The following is an 18,553-nucleotide window of genomic DNA, read 5'->3' as shown; positions in this document are numbered from 1 at the left end:
TGCTGCGTGCTGTAGAAGGGTGAGTTGTGCCTCCACATTTTTAAGAAAAGGAAACTTGGCACAGTGCATGGCTCAACACTTCCACTCCTAGGTGTATTCCCAACAGAATAAGCACACAGGTATATGTTTACCGAGAAATGTGACAAAGAAGGTTGACGGCCACACAGCTCCTGCTGCTCCAAGATGGAAACAGCCCCAAGGTCCTTGAACTGCAGGATGAGAATGTAAACAGTGACATCCTCGTAGGTGGACGTCTACACAGCATGATGTGTCGTACAACACGGGCAAATCCCCACACGCCTCCATCCCAAGAAGAGACAGACGTAAAAGTGCGTTCCCATTGACATGAAGCGGTTTTTTTTTAATATAAATTTATTTACCTATTTATTTATTTTTGGCTGCGTTGGGTCTTCGTTGCTGTGCATGGGCTTTCTCTAGTTGCGGTGAACGGGAGCTACTCCTCATAGTGGTGTGCGGGCTTCTCATTGCGGTGGCTTCTCTTGTTGCAGAGCACTGGCTCTAGGCGTGCGAGCTTCAGAAGTTGTGGTACGCGGGCTCAGGAGTTGTGGCACGTGGGCTCAGCAGTCGTGGCTCGCGGGCTGTAGAGTGCAGGCTCAGTAGTTGTGGCGCACGGGCTTAGGTGCTCTGCGGCATGTGGGATCTTCCTGGACCAGGGCTTGAACCCATGTCCCCTGCATTGCTAGGCAGATTCTTAACCACTGCGCCACCAGGGAAGTCCTGACAGGAAGTTTATAATCAGCCCAAACTCATCTAAACTGGAAAAGACCAAGTGGCCATTACCCCTGGGAGGGGAGGTAGTGGAAGGGACGGCAGAGGGGCTTCTCTGGCTGCTGGGGCTGAATTCCTAACCTTGGTCGGTTTGCACGGGGCATCCAGGTGGTGGAAATTCATACAGCTGTGCACTTATCACTGCTCTACTTTACTGTCTGTATTTTTTAAAATTGAAGTATAGCTGGTGTACAGTATTACATAAGTTACAGGTGTACAACATAGGCGTCCACAATTTTTAAAGGTTATACTCCATTTATAGTCATTATAAAATACTGGCTACATTCCCCTGTGCTGTACAATATGTGCTTGTAGCTTATTTTATACTTTGTATAAATATATCCTTGCAGCTTACTTGTATAAATATATCCGTGTAGCTTATTTTATACCTTGTAGCTGATTTTATATCTTACCCCTATATTTTACACCTTGATGAAGACTTTGCTTTTTTTTTAAAAAAAGTTCACCATCAATATCCTGAAGGGTAGAAATCTATAGCCCAGGGTCGAAGGAAAGGATGAACAGACCTGGAGAACGTAATGAATGTTAGCTCCCCGCCGGTAATATCCAGGAAATTGGCCGTTCATCATAATTAATGGATTATTAGCGGGCATTCAGGCACCCCAGTAATCAGAGGGCACGTCGTGATTTTGTCTAATTGAACAGTGAGCCTGGGGAGGGGATCCCAATCTCCCCTTCCCGGCCCCTGGCTTCCTCCTGGGGAGGCCGGGAAACGGAGGGTGCCTTCTGCCCCACGGCGACTTACGTTTGGGGAAGAGATGAAATTTCAGCAGAGACAGGGAAACACTGAAGTGAAAAATCAGCCCCCAAATAATTAGAAACAGGATGAAGTAAGGAGGTCTGACCACAAATCAAATACACAGGCATCAGTTAAAGTCAAAACCTGAAGCAAGAAGGGGCCAGCGGGGAAAGTCAGAGGCGGAGATGGACTGGGGACCCTCCCAGCACCTGCCAACCCAGCGTCCAAGCCCTGTCAGCCCTCACTCCCCACTCGGTTCATCCAGAGCACAGGGGTCCAATGTTCCTTCTAAGGGGGTCTTTAATTTCTAGGTTTAAACTAAAAACAAATAGCACAAAACTCTGAGAAGGACGGGGTGACGGGGCCCTGGTGAGAACACGGCAAAGATGGGAACCATAAACCCACCTGACAGGTGAATGGATGAAGAAAATGTCTCTTTAGGTGCGATGGGATACGATTCAGCCTTGAAAGGGGAGGGAAATCCTGCCACTTGGAACAACCTGGATGGACCTTGAGGATATGACGCTCAGTGAGAGAAGCCATACACAGAAGGACACACAGCATGTGATTCCACTCATAGGAGGTCCCTAGAGGAGTCTGATTCCATAGCGACAGACAGTAGGAGGGTGGGGGCCGGGGCCTGGGGGAGGGGAATGGGGAGTGAGTGTTTCATGGGGACAGAGTCTTGGTTTGGGAAGATGGAAAGGTTCTACAGATCTGCTGTATCACACGCTACCTACAGGTTACAGTACTATTTATGCAATTAAACTCCTTTAAGAGGGGAGATACACCTTCTGACAGCAATCAAAGAAAAAAGAAATTGTTTTAAATAGAAAAATGCACCTCCGGGGCGGGAGCCCAGGTGAGGCTCTCGCTGGGCTCCCCCCACAGGGGGGCTGGTTGTTCTGGGCAGCCCGGACCGAGGGTGGAGGGTGTGAGCCGGCCAGGGACCGCAGGGCTGAGCCATCTCTAGGCCGTCCACGGAGTGCAGGGTTCTGGGTTCCCGTGCGGGGTCACTGTGTTCAGTGGTTAACAAGTGTTTTGAGCAGCGCCCCCCACCATCCCATACTGTGAGGATCTGATGCCCTGCTGGGGTGGGTAAGGGCAGGGCTTTGGGGCCTTGGGGTGATGGAGACACAGACAGCTGGGATGCTGAGGGCGCCTGGAGTGAGTTGAATGGTGGCCCCCTGAAAGATATGTCCACCTCAATCCTGGGAACGGGACCTTATTTGGAAATGGGGTCTCTGCAGATGTGATGCAGTGAAGGGTCTGAGATGAGGTCCTCCTGGAGGAGGGTGGCCCTACATCCAATGACAGAGTCCTTCTAAGACACAGAAGGCGAGAGACCCAGACACAGAGGAGAAGCCCCGTGAAGACAGAGGCAGAGACGGGAGGGACGCGGCCACAAGCCCAGGGACGCCTGGAGCCCCCAGAAGCTGGAAGAGGCGGGAAGGACCCTCCCCTGGAGCCTCTGGAGGGAGCTCAGCCCTGGGACACCTTGACCTCAGATGTCTGGTCCCCAGGGCTGGGGGAGGATGCATATGGGACATTTCACACCTCCCCTTTTGTGGCCATGGGTGACGGCTGCCCCAGGACACTCACCCAGCACCTTGGTTTGAAATTTCTCAATCCCCCCCACTTTTCCTCCTCAAGTCTGGTAATGGGGCTCCTGTTGGCAGGAACGCTGTCTCGTGCAACTTCCCTGGGGACCCCAGAAATAACTAAGGGAGGGGCTTTGTTGCCCGGGAGCCCAGTGTTAGGTTTGCAGCTGGTTCCCTTCACCCTGCCAGGAGTCGCCCAGATCACGGTTACACCTGATGGCGAGAGACAGCTCCTGACCCAAAGGATGAAGACAAACCATCCAAAAGGATGAGAATCACGTGTTCCAGGGCATTAAGCCACCACGGGGAGGCTGACAAAGGCGAGTGTCTCGATGCCGTCATCTGCTACCACCGAGTACTAGCCGTGTGCAGCCATCACCCTCACAACCACAGGAGGAGGGCTGTCCTCAGGCACTTCGAGGAAAACCAGCCAAATCTACGTGAACTTCATTCCCACATCATGCAGCAAACGCACACATTGGGCTGAAAGTTAGGGCAGAACTGTAAACGTGGGAGAATACATCTTCCCTTGGAGCAGAATGGGAACTTGGAACTAGAATCAGGTACTTTCCTTGTCTTTCCCTGAGGTATCTGACCCAACTCATCCCTCAGATGGATTCCTGGCCATTGTCACCCAGAACAAGAAATTGCCTAAAGTCGCTTACTTTTTTTACCAGCTGATCTCGGGGGACAGGGGATCACGTCTGTCCTTCTATCGCCCAAGTGTTCTCATGATTTTCTCCCTGCCACAATGTCTTCTTCAAACATTAACATTTCATTCTTTTTCTTACGTAGTTTTATTTTTAAAATTTCCTCCGAGACGTGGCCCTGTTATAAATTGGCAGTGGAAGAGTTCAGAGGGTGCCATGGATTCACCTGTGTGACTCACCTAGTCTTAGAAATAATCATCTGATCCCATCTTGTCTCCTCTATGGTGGCCAACATGTCAGCAGAGCCCCAAATCCTAGTGACAAATTTGCTCTCCGGGGGGTGCCCAGGGACACACCCTGTGCTTGAGAATCCCTCCAAGGTCAAGAGATAGACAAGAAAAAGCCAGGGAGGGGGCAGGGGGGAGGGTCTGGGTCCTATGTCTCAGGACACCATCCATGGGGACAGGAGTGCAGGACCAGAGACTAGGCAGTGTTCTCAACAGCCCAGGTGCTCAGGGCCCAAGACCCTGAGGCCACAGTCATCCCACTGTCCCCTCTACCAGCCCACAGGGACCCCACGAAAGTGGGTAGAAATGCAGCAGGTGCTCATTTGTCCCAAGAAGTTACCTGGATACATTTGGAAACACCCGCTCTTTGTGCCACTTCTGTACTTGCTTTTGCAGGGCATCCCCCTCAATGGGCCCTGAGACCTACGAGGACCGAGGCACCGGTTCCTCGGGTTTCGCAGCAGGTCCCAGGACCGCGTCCGCTCCTGCACGGCACCCCCCGAGGTGGCCACACTCCCACCGCACACAAGAGCACCTGATCCAGGTCAGGCCCCTCCCCACGGTGAGCGCCATGGCTGTGCCTGCTCAGAGCTCGTGTTCTCAGGAAGGATCAAATGGTACGTGGGTAACAGATGCCACGGTAATGGGGAGTAGAGATTCCTGCAGGGAAATACCTGGGGGGAGACAGGCTGGGGGTCGTGGGATGGCGGTTGGGGAACGACCCCTCTGCAGAGCTGACATTTAGAAAGAGCTGATACCAGGAGAAAGCATTCTAGACACAGGAGCAGCACGTGCAAAGGTCCTGGGGTGGGTGTGGACATCAATGCCGAACAGAGTCAGGGGGACCACGGGCCTCTTAAAGGGCCTTGTGTAGCATCTTGTAGGGCAGCAGCGCCCGAAGTTTTTCCCGACTCTGCTGAAGGATCATAGTTACCCTCCCTCGACTCTGCCCGGGCAGATGGAGCCTACGGATTTGTGCTGAAACTCAGCTCTTCTAACCAACAGCCAGGTGGTCTTGCCCAGACCTCGTCCCAGTTCCTAGGGCCCGCACATCCTTCTCTTTCCCCTGCCTCCACGATGCTTCCCTGACCCGTTTTGCTTCATAAAATCGAAGTGAAAAATTAACGCTCTGAGCCCCCGCCTGCACGGAGCTCATCCCCAAGGGGGTCTGCGTGAGGAACCCGAAGTTGGGGGTGTGTCCTGTGTCCTTCTTTCCCTGTGGTCCCCGATCTCCCCGCTGCAGTGCTCTGTCATGGCCTTGACGAGACTTTTTTTTTTTTATAAAGAGTCAGCTCCAACTACCTGGAACACTGAGGCTGGTTCCCTTTTGTGAACCTAGTTCTTTTTTTTTTTTTTTTTTTTTTTAAGAAGATGTTGGGGGTAGGAGTTTTTAGTAATTTATTTATTTATTTTTGCTGTGTTGGGTCTTCGTTTCTGTGCATGGGCTTTCTCTAGTTGTGGCAAGCGGGGGTCACTCTCCATGGCCGTGCGCGGGTCTCTCACTATCGCGGCCTCTCTTGTCGCGGAGCACAGGCTGCAGACGCGCAGGCTCAGTAGCTGTGGCACACGGGCTTAGTTGCTCCACGACATGTGGGACCTTCCCGGACCAGGGCTCGAACCCGTGTCCCCTGCATTAGCAGGCAGATTCTCAACCACTGCGCCACCAGGGAAGCCGCTTGCGGAGACTTTTGAAGCCTCGCCTGGGACAGGCTGTTCATTTCCTGCCCTTCTCCCTGAAATAACTCAACCCTTTGCAACACCCAAAGCAATTGGGGCGGCTCGAGGATTAATCACCGCACAAATTTCTTCTTTGGAGTCAAGGTTAATTTTAAATTATCACAAGGCAGAAGAGGCTTTAATTACTGAGAAGCATGGGGGCCCGGCACCCCCGGGAGTGGCCACCACCTCCCGAGGAGACGCACGGGATTTCCAAGCAGGTTGGAATAAAATATGAAACTGAGCTATATTTGTAACAATGGGCAAATCAAACCCCGCGTTTAATTTTCACCGTGCATTTTTTGGGAGGTGGGGGGCATGGAAATCCAGTTCGGGGCATTCTCCTCCAGCTTCCAAATGAATGAGCGCCTCGGGGAAAATCTTCTACCTGCCTGACACCCCTGCAGAGTTTCCTAAGGAATTTGCTCACCTTGTGACAGTCACCGGTCGATCCCAGCTGGCGGGCAGGTGGCCCGGCTGGCAGGGCAGCAGGGGTGGGGGCAGGGTGCCTCACGGCCTGGATTCCGAAGCATCCCAGTGGTGCTGCTTCTGCGACCCCTTCCTTTCCTCTTTGTCTTCAACCCCGCGCCCGCCCGGAAATTACCGGAAAAGCTTCGACCACCACTCAGTAAACAAAAACGTTTTGGTGCAGGGGCACCAAGTGACAAGGCTGTGATTCACTGCATCTCGTTCTAAAGCCGGGTCTGGAGTGAATGCTAATCCTTCATTATGTAGGATGCATTGGGTTTTCTTTCCTTTTTTTTTTTTTTTTTACCCTTTCTGCCCTCTTTTCTTACTAAAATGACAGTCAGGCTGTGAAGCCTAATAATTGTCCGTGAGTGGGTCTGGCTGATTGTCCGTCTTGATTTTGCCTCTGAGGCAGGCTCCTTACTCCGCGGGGGTCAGGGGTCTCCTGCTAAATCATGCATACCCACAATCCCTTGTGAATTACGCGGCTGACAAGCCGGCGCTAATGATTAAACCAAGCTGCATTGAACTCCGGCACTAAATTGCTATTACTTGCGTGATGGATTACAGTCCTAATGAGCTGATTATTGCCGCAAGTGACCTTGTGGCTGAGAGAGCGCTTCAACAGGGCCAACATCTCTGACACGCCCGGTGTCACCGCGGCACAGACGTGTCCACGCGTGTGCACACGTGGGTGTGAGTACATGTGTGCACGCGTGTAGGCGTGTGTGTGCATGCGTGCGGGCACCTGTGCTTTATCTCTTTTTTATCCTGGATTTGTTCCTCGGTTTTTCCACTGCTCATTGGAGCAGACACCCTAATGGGACCCGCCATCTGAGGTGTGCCCCTCACTAGGGAGTTTTAATAGACATGAAATTAAAATGTCCAATGACTAGTACGTGCACAGCGTAAACCGGGGGGTCCCGTGCGTGTCCTCCCACTCCACAGCAGGGTAAGAAAAAGGACCTGGGGAGGAATAGATGTTCTCCAGGAAGCCGCGCACACGTTCTCCAGGTGGGAAATGCATGTGGAACGGGCACCAGTTTGAAGCAAAGCCTTAAAACTTCCTCTGAAGTTTAACTCGCCTGCAAAAGCCCATAATGACCAACGGGCTCAGGGCATGGGCCCAAAGAGGGGAATGAGGTGATAGTGTGGACGGAAGCCCATCACCCTCAGCGAGGGACGGGTGGTCCCCACGAGGGCTTCGATGCAGTTCAGAGGAGGTGGGAGTTCGTGAAAAGCCACCCGGTGTCCCCAGGATCTGTGTTTCTGCCGAGCTCAGGGTGTGCCCCTGTCGACTTAAAAAAAATGCACAATGCAAGAGTCATGAGTTAAGTCTTATTTGGGGCAAAATGAGGAGTACAGCCTGGTGAGACAGCATTTCAGACAGCTCTGAGAAACCGCTCCAAAGAGGTAGGGGGGAAGGTCAGTATGTATGGGACTTTGGTGAAGGGGGAGTGCGTGCAATCAAGCACATATTTTGCAGAAGGTCTCTGCTAGTCTCATGCAGCAGATGTCACCAGAAAGGATTTTAGTGCTTTTCTAGATACAAGGAGATGCAAGCATTGGGCTCATAAAATCATCTCCTGAAAATCTCTAACTATCTGAAGGCCTGTCCCGCCAGTTTTTGCCAGAGCACAGAGGGCCTCATTCCTGGTCTCCACCCTGAGCTCCTTTCCGGGGGTGTTGAAGCGGCTCTTGATTTAATCCTTGTAGAGGTAGACGGCAAGGGCCAATCTGTAGCTGACACCCTCCATGGGACGGCCAGGTCAGCCTGGCAGGGGGGGCGGCCCACGGGATGCCCCAGATCTCAGGAATTGTTGATCCAACCACGTGGCTGGCTGAGGGTGCATCCCAACCGAGAGAGACCTTGGGCCCTACCGAGGGGGAACAGGTGCTTCTGGGGACGGGGAGGCAATGACCATCTTCTGGTTCAAACAAGCCAACCACCAAGACAAGAACAGGTCTCCGTGGCATGTGGTGGTGACCACTGTGGGAGCTGCAGTTGCTGCGCCATCTTGAACCAGCTTCTGCCACTTCCCCAAGTCGAGGCTCCGAGATCCCATTGAAAGGAGGGTGTCACAGGAGAAGCTGAGAGTCCAGGTTTCATTTGGGCCACCATTCTAGAATTCTCCACACGCTTCAGAGGACAGTTTCCTCTTCAGCAGGACACAGCTGTGTGCTTCCTGGGGCGGCCATGATAAAGTGCCATGAACCGGGAGGCCCAAATTATCCCATATCCTCCCCCATCCTGGGGACCAGGACTGAGGGCAAGGTGTCCCAAATTATCCCATATCCATCCCCCATCCCGGGGACCAGGACTGAGGGCAAGGTGTCCCAAATTATGCCATATCCATCCCCATCCCGGGGACCAGGACTGAGGGCAAGGTGTCCCAGGGCCAAGGTCCCTCCAGAGGCTCCTGGGGAGGGTCCTTCTCACCTCTTCCAGCTTCTGGGGGCTCCAGGCGTCCCTGGGCTCATGGCCGCATCCCTCCCGTCTCTACCTCTGTCTTCCTGGGGCTTCTCCTCTGTGTCTGGGTCTCTCCTCTTCTGTCTCTTAGAAGGACCCTGGCATTGGATGTAGGGCCACCCTCATCCAGGAGGACCTCATCTCAGACCCCTCACTGCATCACATCTGCAAAGACCCTGTTTCCAAATAAGGTCCCATTCCCAGGTTCTTGGTCTTTTATGGGCTGAATTTTGCCCCCCACCTAAATTCACATGTTGAAGTCCTGGCCCCCTAGGCTCTCATAATGTGACTATTTGGAGACAGCAGTCTTTAAAGAGGTGATAAAGGTACAATGAGTCCTGATCCCATAGGACTGGTGTCCTTATAAGAAGAGGAAATCAGGGCACAGACACACACAGAGGGACGACCCTGTGAGGACACGGGGAGGAGACGGCCATCTACACGCCCAGGGGAGAGGCCTCGGGGGGAACTGGCCCTGCTGACACCTGGGATCTCAGATTCCAGCCTCCAGGACTGGGAGACATAAACGTCTGCTGCTTAAGATCAAAACGCATAATCCAACTCTATATTGTCTACAAGAGACTCACCTGAGATCCAAAGACAGAAATAGGTTGAAAGTGAAAGGATGGGAAAAGATATCCCTGCAAATCCTAACCGAAAGAGAGCGGGGGTGGCTGTACTGACATCAGACAAAACAGACTTTTTCTTTAGAAGAGTTTTAGATTTACAGAAAAATTATATATATAATTGTGCGTAACTATATTTATAAGTACTCTATGATTTTATAATATTAGAATCATTCAAATTGTCATTTTGCAATTATTATATTATTTTAATCAATTTTATTTATATATTCTCTAGAACTATATAAGTACGTGTATAATTATTTAAATGTATACATATGATGTATAATTCTATAAATATATAAAGTTATATTACATAAACATATGAATGTATAATCATATAAATATATATTATAATTTATATAATTATACGACTATGTAATCACATTACATAATTATATAATGTATAAATACATCATTATATTATGTAAACATACAATCATATATATACTATATGTAACTATATTATATAATATATAAATATAAAATAGATTAAATTATCTTATATGTAAATTATATGTATATAAAATTTCACACACACAGTATGTATGTAGAGCCTGACTCCCATTTGTATGACAATGCACATATTTGAACACACAGAGAAAGGACATCTACCGAGCATCAATAACGGTTGTGACCACGGAATGAGATTATTGGCGATTTTTCCATTTACTTCCCTGTGCCTCTGGGCACTTTCTCGATGCCCCATGGTGACCGTAGGGTCATTAGCTGTTGTCTCCAAAGCACTTACAGAAGGAAGAGTCTGGGGATGGGGAACAGAGCTGGTGCAGGGTCAGGCGCCGGGCAGGCGGTGGGAAGGATATCTGAGGTGACACTGCCCTCTGAGTTGGGTGGCCCTGGCATCTGCTCCATGTCTAGGGAGTGAACGAAACCCCAGGATGCAGCCAGCATGGTCTGCACACCCCATCTGCACAGCTGACGTGATTCCATTTCCAGGGGTGGCCCCTCCCTGCCCCTCCCTCCCCTTCAGGAGACGTGGAAGTCCCCTCCCAGGTCCCTGGGGTCTGGCCAAGCCTCCCTTTGGGTTCAGGGGTGCCTCATTCAGCCTTGCCTGGGCTTTGCTTGTCTTGTCCTACCTGGGGCAGCACCTGAGACCTCCCTCATGCCCACCTGGCTGCAGGGTCCCCGTGGGGGCTGATAACTCTGCTGTAAGGGGGACTGGACCCCACTGCTCTACCTGCAAAGAGTCCAGGTAAGGGGAAGGACCCACGGTCAACCTCATGCATCCCTGTCTGCAACCTCAGCATCCAACTCCCCACCTGCCAAGCCACCCCCATGACCAGGGACGGCCCCTGTTCCTACATCCATCAGAATCAAATATCAAAAACTGGCCAAGTCTCAGTTCTGTCATCTGTAAAACAGTGAAAATCACTATTAATTGTGAGAGTAAAATGCACGAAGGTACACAGCAATGCCATGCAATCTGGAAAGACCTTGACAAATATAAGCGATTATCTCATGCTTTTTTTTTTTTACAAAACAGAGAAATGGCATTTTTTGAGACTGTTTCTCCTACAGAGGAAGCATTTTGTCCAGAACATTTTAACCCTTCTCTGAAATAGGTTCTGTCCGCTGGAGCCTGCTTGGGGCCTGGGCCGCCCCATGGTGGGGGTGTAGGGGTCAGTGGAGGTCTCCAGTGAGCATTCTGAGGTGTGGTCCCTGGAGACGGTGAATTGCCATCCAGGTAAGGGCTGATGTCACTCACCCAGACGGACCCCCAGCAAAGACATTCAGGAGGTCTCAGGAGAGGGTCCCCCGGTCCAGCCTCGATGGACGGCAGCCCCCAGAAGAAAGCACTCCTGTCCTCATCTTGATTTTGGCTTCCGGTCTGCAGACCTGTGTGAGGAGAAACTTCTGCTGCTCTAAAGTCACCTAGCCTGTGGCCATTTGTCACGGCCACCTCCGGAGGCCAATACAGAGCTCACGACTCTACCTTATTTCCTCCCACTTCCTGCGTGAACCTGCACTCCTCACCTGTCCAGCACATCTGGCCTCCCGAAACCATGTCCCTTCCCCACCCACCTGCAGGTGTTTCCTTCAAGGTCCAGAACCAGTCTCACTGTCGTGGACTGAATATGTGTGTGCCTCCAAATTCACATGTGGAAGCCCTGACCTGCAGTGGGATGATATGAGGAGGTGGGGCCTTTGGGGGGTGATTAGGGTTAAAGGAGGGTGGGATTTTCAACTTTCATGGTGGGATTAGTGCCCCTAGACACCAGAGCTCTCTCTCTCTCTCTCTGTCTCTCCGCCCTCCCCCACCCGATGTGAGACGGGGAACCCCAAACTTTCACCTCCGGCAACAGGACAAATGAGACACTGCAGACAGGCAAGAGCGTCCTCTCCCAAACTTTCACGGTGCCGACTGCAGCTGCGCTATGTAACTTGGGGGCTGGTGCGTTGCTTTGCTGAATCCCATTTAAGCCTTGAAGCCATATGCCAGCTCCAGGCCTCCTTGGAAAGCACGACACGCGTGGTGTAGATTTCCACGGGAGCGTAAACCCACAGGCCCCGGGCGCGGGTGGGGAGAGCCAGAACAGGAGTTGCGCGTCGGCTTTGCTCTGTAATTTAAGAAAGAAGAGGAAGAAGCCAAACGGAATCTGTGTGATTCTGCTGGTGACACCACAGGCGAGCTCTTTGGAAAAGCAAACCCGGAGTTTCAGTTCACAGATGCTCCGTGGAGACCCTCTCTCTCCGAGGAAGCTGCTCTCTCTGGGAACACGGAAGGTCCGGATTCAGCACATTGCTGTCCCGTTCAGCGGAAAAGCAAATGTCCCTTGATAAGGTGCCTTTAGGAACGTAATTCCATTTCACGGTGGCTGGGAAAAGCTGAAGGAATCTGTAGGCTCCCCGCTCCCGCCACGCGGCTGGAGACCACATTCTTGGACACACGCCCCTTGTCATCCCTGGATAAACAGCCTCTGACACATTTTCAATATGATTACATTAGAACAAGTGGGTCGTGATTGATAACCTAATATCCAGGCCACGCAAGCCATCCATCACGGGAAGTATATTAATTATTCGATGTAGCTCTCTAATGCAAGAATCAATGTTGGAAATGAAGAAAAGGAACTCCAAACTCCCGGCGGACCCCAATGACACAATACACAAGGAATACTAAATAATCACTCTGTAATCAGTGGCTTAATAAAATCCATTCATTTCTCTGTCAAAGGCATAGCACCGCTTCATTTTACAAAAGGATAATTGAATATATTTGTAAGGTTTTTTTTTGAACACAATTACATGAGTGTTTTAAAGCGGTCCTTAAGTCTGAAACATACAACCGATATTTACATGTTAGCAGTTGGGATGTACTGTTAAGGGTGGATGTGATAGGGACCCTCATAGATTAAGGGGAGATGTAATAGGGACCCTAATACAGGGAATCGGACACAAGGTGGTGAGTTCTTGAAGGGAGAACAGGACCTGGGTGGGTTCCAGCTCAGAGACCCATGAACTCCTGTGAACTCAAGAACCCGGCGGGGCCTGACCCTGCCGGGAACACGGTTCAGACCCTCACTCTTGGTTTGAATAGCCTGCCTTTGCTGGTAGGACTGGATGGATGTAGCTCCCACGGGAACCTCACCACATACAAAGTTAGGTTACAAAGTTTCACATTTTGCTGTTCACCGTAATTCTTTTTCTTTTAATTTAAGGCAGCGGAAATGTGGAGAAAGAGAGTGCCTTCCACGGGTATTTCTGATGCGTCCTTTGTACTGCCATATTCGAAGGGGGCCAGTTCCAAACTCCAGGGAGGGGAGTTGGAGGCCTTAGGCCCCAGGCAGGCGGCAAAGGAAATGCGTGTGTGGGCGGGACTGACGTTGATGGTAAACATGCACTTAGCATCTGCCGGGCGACCTTTTAGGAAAGAAGTGTTCTTTAACTTTGTCGAGATGATGCCTCCAAGTTTGATCCCGGGAGAAACTCCACACTTTAGAAATCTGAAGAACCAAATGCATTTTCCACATCCCGTTCAGTTACACCTGGGAATCAATATAAGACCATGAATACATAAGATACTTGGCCAAGTGCCCAAGCTTTTGGGACACAGGCTGTGGTTCTGGGTTCAAGGGAGTTATCACAGGGCTCTGAGGAGTCCTGGTAGCAGGAAGTCTGGAGTTGTTGCTACCTGAATGGTTGATTCAGCGCCTCAGTGGAATCGTTAAGGAAGAGGTTCTCACCTCAGCTTGGTGGCATTTGTGTTTGGGTGCCCCCCCCCCCCTCGTGACACAAAGTGGCTGCCACTGTTCCGGACATCACATTCTTCTACCATAGCACCAATGGCAGGAAGAGAACGTCCCTGCTCTCACATCTACCCACTTCAGTTAGGAAAACCCTTCCCAGAATCTGGCTCAGGCATCCCTGCTAAATCCACCAGCTGGAAATATAGCTGCCAGGGAGCTGAGAAGGGGAGGGTGGGCGCCTAGTGTTTTCTGTTATGAGAGGTGGGTGAGCCAGGAAGGCTTTGGACAGGTGGACAGGGTACCCTCCTGAGGGCATTTCTCTTCCCCAGGAGACGATGCACCTAGAGGTTGGGAAGACTCCAGAGGAGGGTCCTTCCTGCCTCTTACTGCTTCTGGGGGCTCCAGGTGTCCCTGGGCTCGTGGCTGCAACCCTCCCGTTTCTGCCTCCATCTTCATGAGGCTTCTCCTCTGTGTCTGTGTCTCTGGTCTTCTGTCTCTTAGAAGGACCCTGTCATTGGATGTAGGGACACCCTCATCCAGGAGGACCTCATCTCAGATCCTTCACTGTATTACATCTGCAAAGGCCCTCTTTCCAAATAAGGTCCCTTTGCCAGGTGGACATGAATTTGGGGCTGGCAGGGGGTGAGGGGGATACTCATCAACCAACACAGACTCCCTGGACCTCGCCGTGAAGGGCAGGGCTGGAAGGGAAAGCGTGGGGCGGAGTCTCCCTGTTTCCGTGCAGGGGTTGTCCTAGCAGATGTTATCCACGAGCTGCAGGGGCACACTGGTCATTGCCCTCTTTCTCTCCATGTCCAGACAAGACTTAAATTCTCAGAGACCAGGCGGGTGTGGAGAGAGGTAGGTAACAGCCCCTGAACAGGGGTTGCAGGTGAAGGTGCTTGGGAAGGTCTGAAGCCACATCCGAATCGGTAAACCTCACTTTGGTCTGGGATGATGACATGATCTCAGCCCAAAAGCACAACGGACTTTCTCTGTCCCCAGATGCAAGTGTTCCTCTAAATTGTGTCAGCTGCCACCCTTCCCAGCAGAACAGGACAGACCAGCGGTCAGAGCACCTGCAGGCAGCTTAGGTGGTGCCGGGTGAGCTGGGTGAAGGTCGGAGGGCCCGTCTTCGCCCTCAGCTCTGTCCTGGCCTGAGAGACCAAGGGAGACAGGAAGTGTGGACACTCCTCCCAGGCACATGGGGATGCAGGACCCTCACTCCACATCCTCTCTGGTGCTGTGGACTCCTAAGGCTGCATTATGAATTATGCATTTCCCTGTCTCTTGTCTGTCCCCTGAATACGAATCCCATGAAACAGGGGCTGGTCTGACCCACTCATGGCCGACTCCCAGCCGCTGAGACCCCAGCTGGTACCTAAGAGATACAAGGGAATTCCCTGTCTCTCCTTTTCATGGCTGAGTACTATTCCACTGTATAGCTGGACCTCACCAAGTCCATCATTCACCTGTCGGTGGACATTTGGGCTCTATCCACCTTGGGTCTCTCCCCTGAGACTCCCCGACCTTCTGGGTGCGAGGCGTGCTTCCCCACCAGAGAAGGGAGCTGTTCACAGCATCCCTAAAAGTACAAAATGAGTGATGAGATTTTAAGAGTTTTTTTTTTTTTCTGCAACCCTGTGTTGGGAAGACCCGTGAAAGCAAAGGGAACAAACCAAAGCAAGGCAGTCTTTGCTTCCTGGGCTGCCTGCTCACTAACGGCCAAGCGGCGTTTATTTAGCTGCCTTTCACCCACACATCTGGCAAATATTCGAGGGCACTTCTAATGCACAAGGCTGACGGCTGGAGGTTGAAGGAAGTGGTCCTGCCTTCCGAGATGCACCCTGCGGGGTTTGGGGAGATGAAGCCTTGTTAACAGGATGGGCCTGCCTGAATGTGATGCAGGACGCTCTCCAGGGGACAGCTCCCTGAGTGCCCTCATTTTCCAAAGTCCTGGGGTTCAGACGAGGGGGACCCCTTTCTGAGCGATGCTGGAAAGAACTCATGGAAAAGGTTAGCATTCGAGTTGGGTGTCAGACATATCTGATTTTTGTAGGGTTTAGGCTTGAAAACAACCTTATTAGCTTCATCCTGTGCCTCCGGGGAAGCGGGGGCTGCCTCGGAGCTGCGGTGTGTTCGAATAATCCGAAGCAAAGGAGGCCCAGCGGCACCGAGGCTGCAACACCGGCAAAACCATCTTTGTTCTTGTTTCCGCTTTCCTCCCCATTAATAAACAGGAAACCACCAACATAGCTCATAAGGGGGTCTCCAGAGGAACCACCGAAATCCCCAAACCAGGAGACACACAACCCTTGATCCTCAGTAATGTGGGAGCCGGCCACCCCCAAGCAGAGGTCGGACAAATGGGTCGACCAGCTCTCTCCACGCCCAGAGCTCACACCTGGGTCCTGACCTCCCCTGTTTTACCCTCAAAAGTGTCCCAATCTGGGTCAGAAAACATGACACCATCCAGCCAGTGGTTTAGCTCTCCATGCTTGGGAAAAAATAAAACAAAACAAAAAACAAAAAACAATCTCTCAGAACACCCTGTTTCTAATAATCAGTAATGGATGCATTTCAACATGCCATTGGGGAAAGCGTGTTTAAGACAAGTTACGACAAAACTGTCAAATCCTTCTCAGAAAGACCCCCGGATACAGAGGCAGGGGACGCAGCATATATATGCGGGCCAAGAAAGGCTTGTTTTTGTCTTCATGTTAGGCAAAGTTTAAAATAATAATAATAGTAATAATAATAATAGAAAAGGACACTTTATAATGCCAAGTGTGCTTGGGGTTTTTGTTTGTTTGTTTGTTTTCAATTCACTGCTGATGTCAGTTGATTACATCGTGGTTCAGGAGGTCAGGGCAGCTGCCACCCAATTATCTATTCACTGATTAACCCGAAACACAACAGGTGTCCACTAGGTATGAGAATAGCTTAGGAAAAACATGTCCAGTCATTTAAAAATTGTAAATCTATGCAGTATGAATACAAACCAGACATTCACTGCTCAGGGGCAAGGCTGGTTTTGTTTCAGGCACCGGTTTCAAGAAAGAAGGGCAAGAAATAGGTCTCTCATTATATTTCTTTAGCAGACTGTTATCCTGAGAAACCGTCGCTTAAAGGTGCCAGCGTGGGCTGCTGCAAATTAATGACAGTTGCCTTCCCCAAACGCAAACCTGTTTCACGGAGGGGAATTGCTGACACGATTCCCCGCGTGCGGGAAGCGGCATTGTTTGGAAGGAGAGGGGCTGAAATCCAGAAACCAATGTGCTCACTACCTCAAGTCCCATCAACGGCATCGAAAAATTATCCGCCCAACCTTTCAGGAACGTCTCTTCCGTGTTAATGCTGAGCTTTTCTTTTTTTCAGCTTTTTTCTTTTCCTTAAAATCTTACAGACTCTCTGAGCTCTCCGTAAGCGCTGGGTTTGAGCGTGGGAAGACATCTTGGCCAGATGTGGCATATTTTACTTTCTCTTAAAAATCTAACCGCAGAGATGAACGTATTTGCAAAGCAGAAATAGAGTCACAGTAGAGAAAAAATTTATAGTTATCGGGGGGGAAGTGGGGGGGTGGCATGAACTGGGAGATTGGGATGGACATCTATACACTACTATGGATAAACCAGATAACGAATGAAAACCCACTGTATCGCACAGAGAATTCTACTCAGTGCTCTGTGTTGACCTACATGGGAAGGAAATCCAAAAAAGAGGGGACATTTGTATACATATGACTGATTCACTTTGTTGTACAGCAAGAAACTAACACAACATTTTAAAGCAACTATACTCCAATAAAAATTAATAAAAAATAAATCTAACCTTTCTAGGGACTTCCCTGGCGGTCCAGTGGTTAGGACTCAGTGCTTCCACTGCAGGGGACGAGGGTTCGATACCTGGTTAGGGAAATAAGATCCCACACGCCACGCAGCACAGCCAAAAAAAAAAAAAAAAATATATATATATATATATATATATATATATATATATATAACCTTTCTACATGGTTCACCGCGTACATCAAGGAAAACAAAGAACCTAGGATACTAGGTGCCAATTTAACGAGTTTCCTCATTCCTTGGACAGTAAATGTTTACAGACTCTCCCCCGGGTGGAACAAGGGCACCCTCTGGAGGCTGGTGGTACAATGGGGGACAGATGTACAATGTATTTAGTATCTCTGTGCCCTTCTGGAATATTCAACTACCCCAGAGTCCATTTCCTTTTTTTTTCTTTTTTAAAATTTTTACTGGAGTAAAGTTGCTTTACACTGTTGTGTTAGTTTCTGTTGTACAGCAAAGTGAATCCATTATACATGTACATATATCCCCTCTTTTTTTAGATTCTTTCCCATATAGGTGATTACAGAGTATTGAGTAGAGTTCCCTGTGCTATACAGAAGGTCCTTATTAGTTATCTAGTTTATATACAGTACTGTGTATGTCAATCCCAATCTCCCAATTTATCCCTCCCCCGCTTACCCCCTGGTAACCATAAGTTTGTTTTCTACGTCTGTGAATCTACTTTTGTTTTATAAGTAAGTTCATTTGTACCATTTTCTTTAGATTCCTCGCCCCAGCTGGAAAGTTAGTGAACAGCAGCTGCTGAAACTAAAGCTATTCGTTCCATCCCACTTCTCCCGCCAACATGGAAAACGCCTCTCTGACTTCCTTTGCCTGCCTGTGGACCAAGTAAAATTCCAAAACTTGTCACAGTCCGGGGATGCTTTCTGGCTAAACTCCCTCCTTGACCGAATCCTGGTGTCCCAACCCCACTCAGAGAACTCGGTCCCACCTGTGACATCACATCCACCTATGGGCTTAGGTGTTCTCGTCCCGGCAGGGAGCCACACGTGAAGTCTCAGCCTCGGATGACCCATGGCCGGGTTCCCGGGGGAAGCATCCCTGGGACCACAGGTGGATCCTCAGGACCCTTTCCAAGCATCTTATAACAGCGCCTTGGTTTCTGCTCC

Source organism: Phocoena phocoena, chromosome X (assembly GCF_963924675.1).
Source record: "Phocoena phocoena chromosome X, mPhoPho1.1, whole genome shotgun sequence".
Classification (NCBI taxonomy): domain Eukaryota; kingdom Metazoa; phylum Chordata; class Mammalia; order Artiodactyla; family Phocoenidae; genus Phocoena; species Phocoena phocoena.
Note: the sequence above shows the minus strand (reverse complement) of the source record.